The 14,856-nt window shown below is 32.5% G+C and overlaps 1 long non-coding RNA gene across 1 annotated transcript; it reads left to right on the forward strand.

Moving 5' to 3' along the window:
• The first annotated feature begins 22 nt into the window (after positions 1-22).
• LOC126854693 (uncharacterized) lies at positions 23-956 on the forward strand. Its single transcript, XR_007688141.1, has 2 exons — positions 23-222; positions 398-956. It is a non-coding gene; the product is annotated as an uncharacterized LOC126854693 (long non-coding RNA).
• The last annotated feature ends 13,900 nt before the right edge of the window (positions 957-14,856 follow it).

Below are 14,856 nucleotides of genomic sequence, written 5' to 3' on the forward strand. Positions count from 1 at the left end.
TAAATTAAAAAGAGATGTAGAATAATTCTAAAAATGCTTTTAATGGATATAAACAATATTTTTTTGTAAATTTTGTGAATTTAGTTACTGGTGCAATAATTTACGTGACTGCCCAGTAACTGATTATATGCTTAGTTACCAGTACAATTCACTTCAACGATACGCAATTAGAAAGTACCAATAACTAAATCGGATTACTGAATCACTTTTAAGATTCATTCCGTGAGTACTTTTATAAATAATGTTATTTAATAGTATTATCAACATTAGTTTAATATCTATAAATATATATTTCAATAGTTAAAAAGATATATTTTAGTCGAGACAAGAATGCCATACATAACCTACCGTGTATAACCTGCATTGACATTAAATACGTAAATATTTTGTTCTTTAGAATCATAAACATGCCAAAGATAGTAAAAAAAAATATACGCAAGAAGATATAAATACTGCTTTGAAGCATATAAAAAATGGCATGTCGTTAAGAGAGGCAACAAAAATATATAATGTATCGAGAAGCACGCTCTATTGCAAAGCAAAAAATATCTATCCTGTCGAGTGTTCTAAAGGCCCACCAACTATTTTAACGAAAGAAAAAGAATTACAAATAACAGGATGGCTAATCTACTGCGAAAAATTTTCCAGTTAGTAAAAATCAATTGCTTGATAGTGTGCATTTATTAGTAGTTGAATTGGAGAGAAGAACGTTTTTCACAAATAACAGGCCTGGTAAATAAACATTGATATGAAAATTTCTGTAAACGTCATCCAGAATTATGCATCAAAGTGTCTCAAAATTTGACACGTATTCGTGATTCAGCTACAGAGAATATTTTAAGAAATTAGTTCGCTGAAGTGCATGCACATTTGCACACAAAAAAATGTTATTAACTGATTCACCCAAGGTATTTAATTGTGATGAGAATGCATTCTTTCTTTAGCCCTAAAGCTAATCAGGTTTTCAAAAAGAGGATCAAAATCAGTTTACAAAATTGTTGACGGAGACGAGAAAGAAAGTTTAACAACGCTTTTCATGAAGAATGCTAAGGGACAAATGGCACCACCAATGATTTTATATTGATACAAGCGAATACTATACAGTGTTACAAGTAAAATTATTTCTGGATAGAATGTTGGTTCAACGGAAAAAGGATGAATGACAGCAGAATCATTATGAATATATAACAAACATTTCATCTATGACTAGTAGCCAGGAAGATTCCAATGCCTGTAGTCTCATATATGGATGATCACTCATCTCACTTAACTATGCCATTAAGTGTCTTTTGTCGCAAGAATGGAATTGAACTTGTAGTATCATATCCCATATACTTTAATCTTTAAACGTATCGATATTTTACTCCCTAAAGCAATCCTGAAAGAAGGCAATAGATAAGTGAAGATTAAATAATGCTCCACATTCGCGTGTGCGAAAAGATAATTTTGCTCCATTATTAAAACAAGCAGTGGATTTTATTAACTTAACTGAAATAGTTCAAAATGATTTTAAGACTTGCGGTTTGTGGCCTTTTTCAACAGCTGTAAATTATAACATTTTTAATAAAAATAAAAAGCAAAAAGAAGTGCCTAAGCAACAAAATGAACATTCCATTAATAAGATAAACAGTTATGAAGAAGACTGCAAAAATCATTTATATTCTTTGAAAAACATATCAGCAATGATGTGTTACATAAATTCAAAAATACAGAGCTTCATGGCTCTACATTATTTATTGATATAAAAAATGAAGGATTATACGAGTATTGGAAAATGATAAAAGAGTTATCTGGTATATTTGATATCTAATTTTTTTTACATTTTTTTACATGAGTATTATAATAAAAGTTATAGAATTGTAAGTAATTAACTATAGTCAATAGATTATTTAATTATTTTTTTAAATGTTTTTTTGCGTTTGCGTTAATATAGGAGTAGAAGATAATATTCAAGAAACTAATTTAATTCTAAATATGGAAAATGATAATCAATATTCCAATCGAAATAATAGAAAATTCAGGAAATGAGAATATAGATTTTTAAATTATTGATTTGTTATAGCCCAAAATTAGCTATAACCATTATTATTTCATTAATCTTAAACATTATTAATTTAAAGTATTTTTTAATACGCTTTCCGACTAAAACGAGATATCGAAAGGCGAAAGGCGTATAATGTTATGAGCGCGAAGCGTTGACGAAGCGAGCCACGCGCTGCGAGCGCGAAGAAGATCGAACCTCCGGAAATGCAAGGAATTTCGATCGAACCATGTCTTAACTTATATTTTGGCCTAATCATTCGAGATGAGCGACAATCATATATGGTCATGTTGCTAAGGAATCCCCTCGAAAATACTAATCGAAAAGAAGGTAATAAAAGATTGTAAATAGCTACATAATGTATTTCTTGAGAGTTCGGATATATAAGAGTACATTTTAATATACACATATATGTGTTACGAGTAATTATATTAATAATTATATTATCGATGCGTCAATTGAAAGGAAAAGTATATATAAATGAAGAATCTTAAAGCAGTATTATTATAATAGAATTTTTTTCTTTTTTTTCTTTTTATAAGATAACGTATCTTTCTATAAAATTTAAAATTAATATAATATTGGTAATACAAAATATATGTACATAATATATAGGAATATATTACATAGATCTTTTTTATATATTTTTTTTTGTATGTGATTCCTATATGGTATTACCGAGTTATATGTATTTCCTATAATTTCAATATTTTCCATAAGGTAAAAATGTTACTCTATAAAAATATGTTTTTTTTTCTTTCTTATATATTTTCTTGTAATTACATAAGAAGGAATATATATATACTACTGAAATTTTAAAGCATATTAATATTATTAGTGTAACTATATTGGTATAATCTTTATAATATAATATTTCTTATATAGTTGTAAGATATCATCTTCCACATTTCCTTCTTTATCATTCTAATAAATGTTAGTAGGTAATGTAGTGGTAAAGATTAGTGGTTAATGATTATTATTTAGATTTATTAGTAACTAGCACTAGTAATTATAGTATGGTAGTATTCCGTTAAAGTATTAAGTAATTAGTTCAATATAGTTAGTAGAAGCTGTTAAATAATGATAAGCGGATGATATGCGATTAGAGCAGTGTGTTAGGGTATTGTTTCCTAAAAGTAATAATAAATCGAACGTATGAAATAAAGCATTTATCGCATCGTAAAATTGAGCGTGTATAATTATTTTACTCTCGCAATTTTGACAAAATTTATAAGTAACTACTGTATGACGTAATCCAGCTGAAATAAAATGATAAAACAAGCGAAAATAAAATAATTTATAGTAAATAGTTAATAATCGTAGTAAAATCGAGAAAGAATAGAGCTGTTATCCACCTTAAGATAACCCAGGACTTTAGCATAATAAGCAAAGCACAGATGATGATGTGCGGTTAAAGAGGAATGATGCTTTTGTCCTGAAATAATAATTCGTTGGCGATGCCAACGCATCTGTAACCAAAAATAATATTCACATTGTTTTATCCTGGCTCAACGTGAGCGAGTTTTAGTTTATTGATGTGTACAATTCGGGATTTATTCTTTATTAAAATTTTAACATTATATTGAGGTAAGATTTCTATAACTTCATGAGGGCCCTTTGATCAGAGAATTTCCCTCTTGAGGGTTCTTTTAATAAAAATACATATGATCCTACGCGAAAATTTTGCGGGTTAATTTTTCGATCATAATAATATTTATTTTTTTCTTTTGCTGCTATAAGATTTTTACGTGCTTCTTCCTGTATATCGTTAATTTTATTAAATAAATCTGTTAAATATTGTTGATAAGTTATCTCTAGATTCTCGTCTATTGGTGTGTGAGCGGAGGGTAATCGTGCTATACGACCAAAAATTAATTCAAATGGTGAAAATTTAGTACCTTCGTGAACGCTGGTATTATATGAGAACATTGTCATATTAATATAATTATCCCATTCCTTTTCTTTTTCGACTTGAGTTTTTAGATATTCAGTTAGTACGTGATGTGATCTCTCAATTGAACCGTTGGATTGTGGATGATAAGCAGTAGTTTTAAAATGTTGGATATTAAACTTTTTTGTTAAGTTACGCATTAAGGCGGAGAGGAAATTAGTTCCTTGATCAGTAAGAATAGCTTTGGGAGTGCCATAAATACAAATAAAATTTTTAGTAAGAGCATCGGCTATGGCTAAAGAAGTTGCTTCTCTTAATGGTACGGCTACTGAATATTTAGTTAATAAATCTTGCATAGTCAAAATATATTGGTTACCGGAATTTGTGATTGGAAGAGGGCCTACTATATCAAGAGAAACTTTATCAAATGCAGAACCAGGTGTGTCTGTAATCACCATGGGTTGTTTTGTTTTTATTCTTGTTAATTTCTTTAATTGACATTGACGACATCTTTGAATGAGATTTTGAATATCCTTTTTCATGTTTTTCCAGTAATAGTGAGGTCTTAATCGATTATATGTTTTAGTAATGCCTTTATGACCACCGTGAGCTGAAGAATGATTGGTCAATTATGATGATGAGGTCAATTATCTCTTCATATTGATTACTATCTTCATCTGAATTTGCAATTATTCTATCCATTTCGTCGTCATCGCTAAAATATTCTTCTATTGTTATGTTAGGTTGTTCAGATGCGGATTGATTATCTTCTAATTGTTGATTATACGGGGAAAAATCAATTGGTGAAGAGGACATTTCTCTGTCTGAGATAGGCTTTCTAGGTCTACGTTCAAAAGAGAATGTTGATTCGTTTGATGATTCGTCTACCGGATTAGCGGTAAATAAGGGTAGGATGCAGTTTATAGGTGGGTTTCGGGATAAGGCGTCTGCATTATTATTCAAACTTCCCTTCTTATATTGTATTTCATATTCGTATTCTGCTAATTTTGTTCTCCATTTCCATAATCTTGAAGAGGGGTCTTTAATTGAATGAAGCCAAACTAAAGGTTTATGGTCAGTTACAATTGTGAATTTTTTACCATACAGATAGGGTCGAAAGTGATTAATACAATAAATTATTGCTAAACATTCTTTCTCAATAGTGGAATAATTTTGTTCTGCGGTATTTAACACGCGAGATGTATAAGCGATAGGTAAATCTTTTCCGATTTGTCCCTGACTGAGTACTCCTCCAATAGCATATCCGGATGCATCAGTCGTTAAAACAAAGGGTTTAGTAAAATCAAGATATTGAAGTACCGGTTCAGAACATAATGCGTTTCTTAAAATATTAAATGCCTCTGTTTGACTTTGTTGCCAATTAAATGTATTGTTTTTCTTTAACAAATCGGTTAATGGCTTGGCAGTCTTAGAAAATTGTGGAATAAATCGTCTGTAATAACCTGCTAATCCCAAAAATTGTTTAATGGTTTTCTCATTTTTAGGTATAGGAAATTCGGATATTGATTTTATTTTATTAGGATCAGGTTTAACTCCGCCAGCTCCGATTATATGACCGAGATAGGCTACTTCATGGCGAAGAAATTCGCATTTATCCGGCTGTAGTTTTAAATTTGCTTTTCTTAATCTTTCCATTAATTTATTAAATTTAACTTCATATTCCTTTAAAGATCTAGCATAGATGACTATATCATCCATATAAACGAATAATTCGTTACCTTGCAGCCCGGAAAGGACATTATCCATTAATCGTTGAAAGGTTGCAGGAGCGTTTTTTAAACCAAATGGCATTCTTTTAAATTGATAATGACCATATGGAGTTGAAAATGCGGTTTTTGGAACGTCTTTAGATGCCATAGAAATTTGATGGAAACCAGAAGCTAAGTCGAGGACAGAAAAATATTTGGCAGATCCTAATTGATCGAGAATATCAGTTATATTTGGAAGAGGATAAGAGTCTCCTATAGTTTTTTCGTTAAGGCTGCGATAATCGATGACCATTCGCCATCGCTTATTACCTTGAGAATCATGTTTCTTTGGCACTATCCACACAGGAGAATTATAGGGAGAAGTAGAATATTTGATTAAGTCATTGAATAATAATTCATTAACTTGTTTATTAATTTCGTCTTTGTGGACAGGGGGAAATCGGTATTGTTTCGTATGGATAGGAATTTCGTCGGTTGTGAGTATAGAATGCTGCGTAGCATTAGTGGCTCCAAGACTGTCGTCTGGAAGATGAAATCTATCGGAATGATTAATAATCAACGATTTAACATTGTCTGACTCCTCGGAGTTCAAATGTTCCAATCGCAAAAGCTGCATGACAGCAGATGCGCGATCGCAAGGGGGGGCTTCCTTGTCGAGAAAATTAACAGGGGCTATATTATTATTATTTCCTTCATAATATAAAGGGTTATCAATAGAAGAGTTAAGATTATTATAGATCGCTAACGTCCCTAAGGCTGTGGCGATATAATTATTTTCAGGATTAAGTGAGTTTGTATTGATCACTGGATGCCCTAAGGTTGCAGTGATGTATTTAAAATTATTTTCCTTATTAATATCGAGAGTTGAGTTTTTGATAAGAGGATCGTTGGTCGTTTCATTCCCTCGGGCTTCAACGATACCCGGATCGTGGATCCTTCAAACGTATCCGCAAGATCAAAGTCTAGTAACTCGATAGAAGGAATTTTTATATCGTATTCACATTCAGTGGTATTAAAAATAGGTAAATAAGCTTTGCCTTTAATGTTCGTGACGATTGCTTCTCCGAAATAAACATTTTCGGCTGGTGTATAACGTGGTATATATCCATATTGTTTTTCAGGATTAGTAATATTGATATAAAATGGAGATACAGATCGTTTACCAATATGAATATAAATTGTTTCTGAAAAAGGAATACTAGAGTTATCGTAATGCAAGCATTTATTTTTATAATCTATACTAGCCATTCGTTCTTTTAGAAACATATTTCCTAAAATACCATCTTGAGGAAAACCAACTGTGTCGGGAACTACATGGAAATAAGTAGGTAGATTGAGTAAATGTATGATGACGGAACCTACAGTACAGATCGGTTCAGAAGATATGCCTTGAAGAATTAAGGTGTCATTTTTATCCAAGATTATATTTTCATTAATAAAGCGCTGTTTTATGAGATTAACTCCAGAGCCTGAGTCAATCATGAAAGAACATTTAATATTTAAATCTGGAGACGAAAGAATAACAGAGGGTAAACTACTAGACTTTATTTTATTTTCTACTCGTTCGATGCGGGTGACGGAATCAGAGTTTGGTTTTGAGGTAATGCCATAGTCACAGGCGCTTGTTGTGGAAGGGAAGGGCGCCCCGTCTGAATGTCGTTCCGGCGGACGCCGTTTATTACCGGAACGCTCTGTGCGTTTCCCGGATTATTATTATGGTTATTGGAATACGAAGAAGATGGATTATTTTCAGTAGATCGCCTATATGCGAGTTTGCGACATTCGTCTATAAGATGTCCGGGATTTTTGCAATAACGACATGTTTTTCCGACAGGATAATTAGGTCCAGGTATTCCGGGAATGAGTGGTTTTATAAAAGGAGTTGTATTATTTCGAGGATGTTGTGTTTCATTATATTGCGGTAAATTACTTGTTTGGGGAGGGCCCGATTTATTTAAGAAATCAGCACGAGGGGAAAAGTTAGGTTTAGAAAGCGGTACGGTCCGTTTACGCGCGTTTTCTGCTTCTAAAGTTTTTGAAAGTTGTATTGCCGATTCTAGAGCTCCGTCGAATGTATAAGATCCTTTTAATTTAACTCTGATTAAAAGATCGGAAGGGAGACCGTTAATAAAACTTGTAGTTACGCTACGCTCAATACTATCTTTTGTAATTTCGTCGATATATCCACCGGCATTAGTTGACCCATCAATTATAGCTGCGCGTAATTCCTTTACTCTTTCTATATAATCAAATATATTTTTGTTAGGTTTCATATAAATATTTGCTAATTCTCCGCGATATTGGTCTACGAATTTGTTAGGGCCAAAAATTTTTTTAATTTTCTTGTTAGTTCGAAAACAGTATGATATTCCGTACCTTCTATAGCAGCATAAGCATGTCCCTGTAATTTGTTAATTATTAATTGTACTAAATGATATTCATGATAACCAGGAATTAATGCGAGGGCTCGTTCACACATTTTGCTGAAATAAAAAACAGAAATTTTGTGTCCATCATATTTAGGAATAGAATCAACTACATCTTTAAGGCGAATCGGGGAGGCTGTATCTGCAGGGCTAGACCTGCGAGGAAAATTTTGAGCGGAATAGTAATCGGAATTATAATTTGGTTGTTGATTGTGAGGTGGATTAGAAAATTGATTGTCGTTAATATGTTGATTTAATTGTTCCATTTGTTCAGGCAATGAAACTAAAGCAGAGATTTGTTCATTTAGATTTTTTATTATTGACTTGTGTTGATTGTTATCGGAATTAGCATTTCTACTTTGTTCGATTTCGCGTTGTAAGTTTTTCAATTCATTCTGTTTTATTTGTAACATTTTGGCATGTTCTTTAAGCATCTTTTCTTTTTCATTTAATTTTTGATTGAGGATTTCTAAATCTGATTGTGTTAAAATTTCGTTAGTATCAGAAGGAGTGTTAGAACATTGGGATCGTGTATTAGGCATGATTAATTATTTAGGTTACTATAATGGATGTATGTATATGTTTTGATTCAAAGAATATGATTCAAGGTTTAGATTTTTTCTTACGTTGTTAAATTTATTTATTTTGGACCAAATAATTCATAAATTTTATAGATTTTCCGACGAGGATCTGTTTGTTCGATTGTTTTATAATCAGGATGTTTATATTCAAATTCAATTGGTATTAGCTTATAGTTCGTATTTTTAGTCTCGTTAAGCTTAGATTTATCTGAATTATTGTCGGAATTAGATTTATCTAAATTACCATCAGATTTAAATTTGTCTAAATTATCGTCGGGTTTAGAGTTATCTGAATTGTTAATTAAGTTTTGCAATTTCGTAAGATGAGGAAGAGGGTCTTGGGAAGAAAGAAGTGCTTCTTTAATCTGGAATTTAATCCTTTTAATTTGAACTCGATGTCCACCCTTTTTGGGCAAAATCTATACAAAGATTGAAATATGTCAGAAATTCAACACAATTCGTTGCCGCGTTTTCCGGCAGCGACAATTACAACTGTTGCCACACTCCTCGTCAGCGACAATTGTTTGTTGCTACACTTTTTTGGCAGTGATAGTACTTGTTGCCACACTCTTCGTCAGCGACAATACTATGCCTCGCTGTACAGCGACGAACCTTAGGTGAATTTCAAGTTATATAAACATTGGTCTTTAAATTAAAAAATATATATATTTGTATATAAATTATTTTCTTCTTTTTTTAGAAGAAAAGGATTAATTCCGAAATCTTTTTCTCTCGGGAAGATCCTTGTTAGATCTTTTGGCAATCCCACCGTTGCCACCAAAATTTAATGTTACGTCTCACGACGCTCTTTCTCTCTCTATACCTCAGTTAGTGAGAAAAAGATTGCTCTGTAACGTCCTGCCAATTTTAAAAACTATATTTTAGCTAGTAATTAAGTACCGCTTTTATCCCTACAAAATACCTATAGAATAATTACGTAATCCATTTGCTTTTATTTTAATTGTTAACTAATTTCATTAATCGCTTATTATTTTAGTTCCATATGGTTATTTAGCCTAAAACCTGAATATATTTTAATCCTTTTAGTAATAATAATCGATGGCGCAAGGAATTGAGAATTCCTTGGATTGACGAATCAGGAAGCATTATTTAGAACTAGCTAGTTGTACAGTAGTGACTTTCTAGAACTAACCTGCTGATTACTTTAAGAACGAACTTGCGAGCGAGTTTCATACTCGATAATATCGATACTAATATCTAACTTTTAAGATTTTAATACTTAATCATACAGACAAATATATATAATAATTACTCACTCTTAAATTGAGGAATAAATGCGCCGTACTTTATGGAATCATAAAACGTATATAATAATAATTTGTTGACTATAATTTGTTGAATATTTATAATTATTTTATCCAAAACATCACATATAAAACTTTCAATACTATATCCAATACAATTATACTTTATAAATAATTAAAATCATATTAATTAAAACAAGTTATTATATAATGCGTGAATGCTTCCATAAAGAAATGATTTTAATAAAATTAATATGCTTTATTGTAGTATCGATCAAGCGACCATAAATATAAATTTAAGAGGCTTATATTCTATGGAATCATAAATTATATATATATTACATATAATACATATAAGTTATCTAAAATATCTATATTTTTAATAAACTATAGAATGCCATAACTTTATTTAAATTGCCAACTTATTATCAGAACTGAAATAAATAGAACAAATGATTCCATAAATTAATAAGCATAAATATTAACCATATTATTAAGGATTTTATATTATAAAATATTAACTAAGCTTAAGAAGAGAATGCGCATAAGAGGCCTCATGTTAGTGAAACCTGATATTGCGAGCGATAAGTCGAACGGACATGCGACGGCTACGACCACGAGCGCCGAAACTCAATAGTCAGATAAACATATCGATCGACAATTCTCAGAAGAATTGTTGTTAAAAATCTTTCTTCTCAGAAGTCCTTCACTGAATCATTCTAAGAATCTTCCAGAGCGCGACGCGTGTGCTGCGCACGGCCCGAAGACCCTTTGTTTCGACAGTATATAAGCCGGCGATTTCGAACCTTCGGAGCAGTCAAATCGGGGCAGTAAAATCGGAGCAGTCAGTTCGATCATTCAGATCATTCAGCATTACGTTCATTGCAGTCAATTCAGAGCTCTTCAAGCATTCGAATCATTTATTCTTAGCTAACATTATTCATTATTAATTCCTTACTATTTCGTACAAGTATTCGCTCCGTATTATTCGTTCATTGTTCACGTACTATTCATTATTCCATTTCGATTAATATAATTGTCGATTCAGTGTTAAGTTGTGTAAAATTAAAGAAATAATAAAAAACTTTGTGCATACATCTGTGTACTTTTATCCGGCCTACTTCATCCACGACCGAGGTCTTAAAGGACGAGAGAAGGGCTTAACAAGGTACGACCAGAACTTGAACAGAAGAAAAGATTTTTCTGCCACATCACGGTAAGTACTTACAATTACTATAAATCCCATCTTTCCATAAATATTAGAAACCTTATTTGAATTAACTGATAACCCCTAATATCAATTAATTATCTTTTCATCCTCTAAATAATAAGAAATCCTCTGTCAAGCATTAGCATGTGGCTGACAGTTTCCAGTCAGTCAACTTTAATCTATTATCCTACTGTTATTTAAAACACACCCTAATATCAATACTAAGTAAGATTTATAAATTCCATGCAAAATATATACTACTGTTGTCATTTGAACCTGACTTAATCTTGCAACACTTTGCTCTTTTTCCCGAAAATCCATCGTTGCCGAGCGCTTATGGTGCCCCTGGCGACTTCCTCCTTTCTTCCTAAATTCTGAATATAATCCTTAAACCTCGTTGCCGAGCGCTTATGGTGCCCCTGGCGACTCCCTTTTTCCTAAATTTTGACCTCGTTGCCGAGCGCTTATGGTGCCCCTGGCGACTTCCTCCTTTCTTCTTGAATTCTTTATATAACCCTTAAACCTAGTTGCCGAGCGCTAATTACGGTGCCCTGGCGACATTCGACCTCTTTTCTAAACCTTCCCTTTCTATCAGAAATTTAGAGTCATAATATAATCAAGTATTGATATTAAATAAAAGACCTTATCCTTTAGACAATTCTCATAATAAATTAATTCGATCTAACTAACTCTCTATTATTTAGTGTCCACAATTTGTTAACTATCCTTAATTTCTATCATAATGTTCCTTTTCAAATCTTAATTCTCTAACTCTTACGGTTTCTAATTAATATATATATATATATCTTAAGTAACAAGCCCCTTGCATATGGTGAACCCGCAATACAAGCGGACTTGCCGCTAAAACGCAACCATAATCGATATCTTTCTTTTATTATAATATTAAAGGTCTATTCTTTAAACCTGATTAACCTTCGAATTACGTATACCTAGTTGCGTCCATATCCCTAAAATACCTAGTGAAACTTCCTAGTAACCAAATAGTTCCGCGCCTACATCATTCCCCTAGATCCACTAGATTAGTCCTAGCTCTCGGCGTCCCTGGGGTATAGCCGGTGGAAGCAGGTTGCCCTATAAAAGTAGAGAGCAATCTTTTTCTCACTAACTGAGGTATAGAGAGAGAAAGAGCGTCGCTGAGACGTAACACTCTCTACTTTTATAGGGCAACCTGCTTTCACCGGCTATACCCCAGGGACGCCGAGAGCTAGGACTAATCTAGTGGATCTAGGGGAATGATGTAGCGCGGAACTAGTTGGTTACTAGGAAGTTTCACTAAATATTTTAGGGATATGGACGCAATTAGGTATATATAATTCGAAGGTTAATCAGGTTTAAAGAATAGAATTTTAATGTTATAATAAAAGAAAGATATCGATTATGGTTGCGTTTTATGGCGTCCGCTGTATTGCGGGTTCACCATATGCAAGGGGCTTGTTACTTAAGATATATATATATATTAATTAGAAACCGTAAGAGTTAGAGAATTGAAATTTGAAAAGGAACATTATAATAGAAATTAAGGGTAGTTAACAAATTGTGGACACTAAATAATAGAGAGTTAGTTAGATCGAATTAATTTATTATGAGAATTGTCTAAAGAATAAGGTCTTTTATTTAATATCAATACTTGATTATATTATGACTCTAAATTTCTGATAGAAAGAGAAGGTTTAGAAAGAGGTCGAATGTCGCCAGGGCACCGTAATAAGCGCTCGGCAACGATGGAATTTTAGGGAGAATGTGTAATGTCGCCAGGGCACCGTAATTAGCGCTCGGCAACTAGGTTCAAGGATTGGGTTGTGTTCAGAAAATTAGATAATAAATTTGATTTCAATTTAATCTCCTGTTGTCATTTCTTGTGGGAGGTTTTCAAATTGATAGGAAACGCCGTCAGGGCATCTCGATCAGCGCTCGGCAACTAGGTTTAAGGGTTATATAAAGAATTCAAAAAGAAAGGGTAGGTCGCCAGGGCACCGTAAGCGCTCGGCAACGAGGTTTAAGGATTATATTCAGAATTTAGGAAGAAAGGAGGGAGTTGCCAGGGGCACCATAAGCGCTCGGCAACGAGGTCAAAATTTAGGAAAAAGGGAGGGAGTCGCCAGGGGCACCATAAGCGTTCGGCAACGATGGATTTTCGGGAAAAAGAGCAAAATGTTGCAAGATTAAGTCAGGTTCAAATGACAACAGTAATGTATATTTTGCGTGGAATTTATAAATCTTACTTAGTATTAATATTATGGGTGTGTTTTAAATAATAGTAGGATAATAGATTACAGTTGACTGACTGGAAACTGTCAGCCACTTGCTAATGCTTGACAGGGGATTTCTTATTATTTAGAGGATGAAAAGGTAATTAAATGATATTAGGAGTTGTCAGTCAATTCAAATAAAGTTTCTAATATTTATGGAAAAATGGGGATTTATAGTAATTGTAAGTACTTACCGTGATGTGGCAGGAAAATCCTTCCTTCTGTTCAAGTTCTGGTCGTACTCTGTTAGGCCCTTCTCTCGTCCTTTAAGACCTCAGTCGTGGATGAAGTAGGCCGGATAGAAGTACACAGACGTATGCACAGTTTTTTATTATTTCCTTAGTTTTACACAACTTAACACTGAATCGACAGTAATAACAATTAATATATTAATCGAAATGGTATAGTGAATAGTACGCGAACAATGAACGAATAATACGGAGCGAATACTTGTACGAAATAGTAATGAATTAGTAATGAATAATATTAACTAAGAATAAATGCTTGAAGACTTTTTCAATTGGATGTAAGAATGAATGATCTGAATGGTTGAAGACTTCTTAATTGAATGCAAGAGTGAACGATCTGAATGGTTGGAGACTTCTTAATTGAATGCCCCGAAGGTTCGAAATCGCCGGCTTATATACTGTCGAAACAAAGGGTCTTCGGGCCGTGTGCAGATCACGCGTTGCGCTCTGGAAGGTTCTTAGAATGATTCAGTGGAGGACTTCCGAGAAGAAAGATTTTTAACAACAATTCTTCTGAGAATTGCCGATCGATATGTTTATCTGCCTATTAAGTTTCGGCGCTCGTGGTCGTAGCCGTCGCGAGTCCATTCGATTTATCGCTCGCAATATCAGGTTTCACTGGCATGAGGCTTCTTATCCGCATTCTCCTCGGCTTAATTAATATTTTATAATATAAAATCCTTAATAATATGGTTAATATTTATGCTTATTAATTTATGGAATCATTTGTGCTATTTATTTCAGTTCTGATAATAAGTTGGCAATTTATATAAAGTTATGGCATTCTATAGTTTAAAAAATATAGATATTTTAGATAACTTATATGTATTATATGTAATGTATATAATTTATAATTCTATAGAATATAAGCCTCTTAAATTTATATTTAGGGTCGCTTGATCGATACTACAATAAAGCATATTAATTTTATTAAAATCATTTCTTTATGGAAGCATTCGCGCATTATGTAATAACCTATTTTAATTAATATAATTTTAGTTATTTATAAAGTATCATTTTATTGAATATAGTATTGAAAGTTTTATATGTGATGTTTTGGATAAAATAATTATAAATATTCAACAAATCATAGTCAACAAATTATTATTATATACGTTTTATGATTCCATAAAGTACGGCGCATTTACTCCTCAATTTAAGAGTGAGTAATTATTATATATATATTTGTCTGTA

The sequence above is a fragment of the Cataglyphis hispanica genome, chromosome 1 (genome assembly GCF_021464435.1).
Source record: "Cataglyphis hispanica isolate Lineage 1 chromosome 1, ULB_Chis1_1.0, whole genome shotgun sequence".
NCBI lineage: Eukaryota > Metazoa > Arthropoda > Insecta > Hymenoptera > Formicidae > Cataglyphis > Cataglyphis hispanica.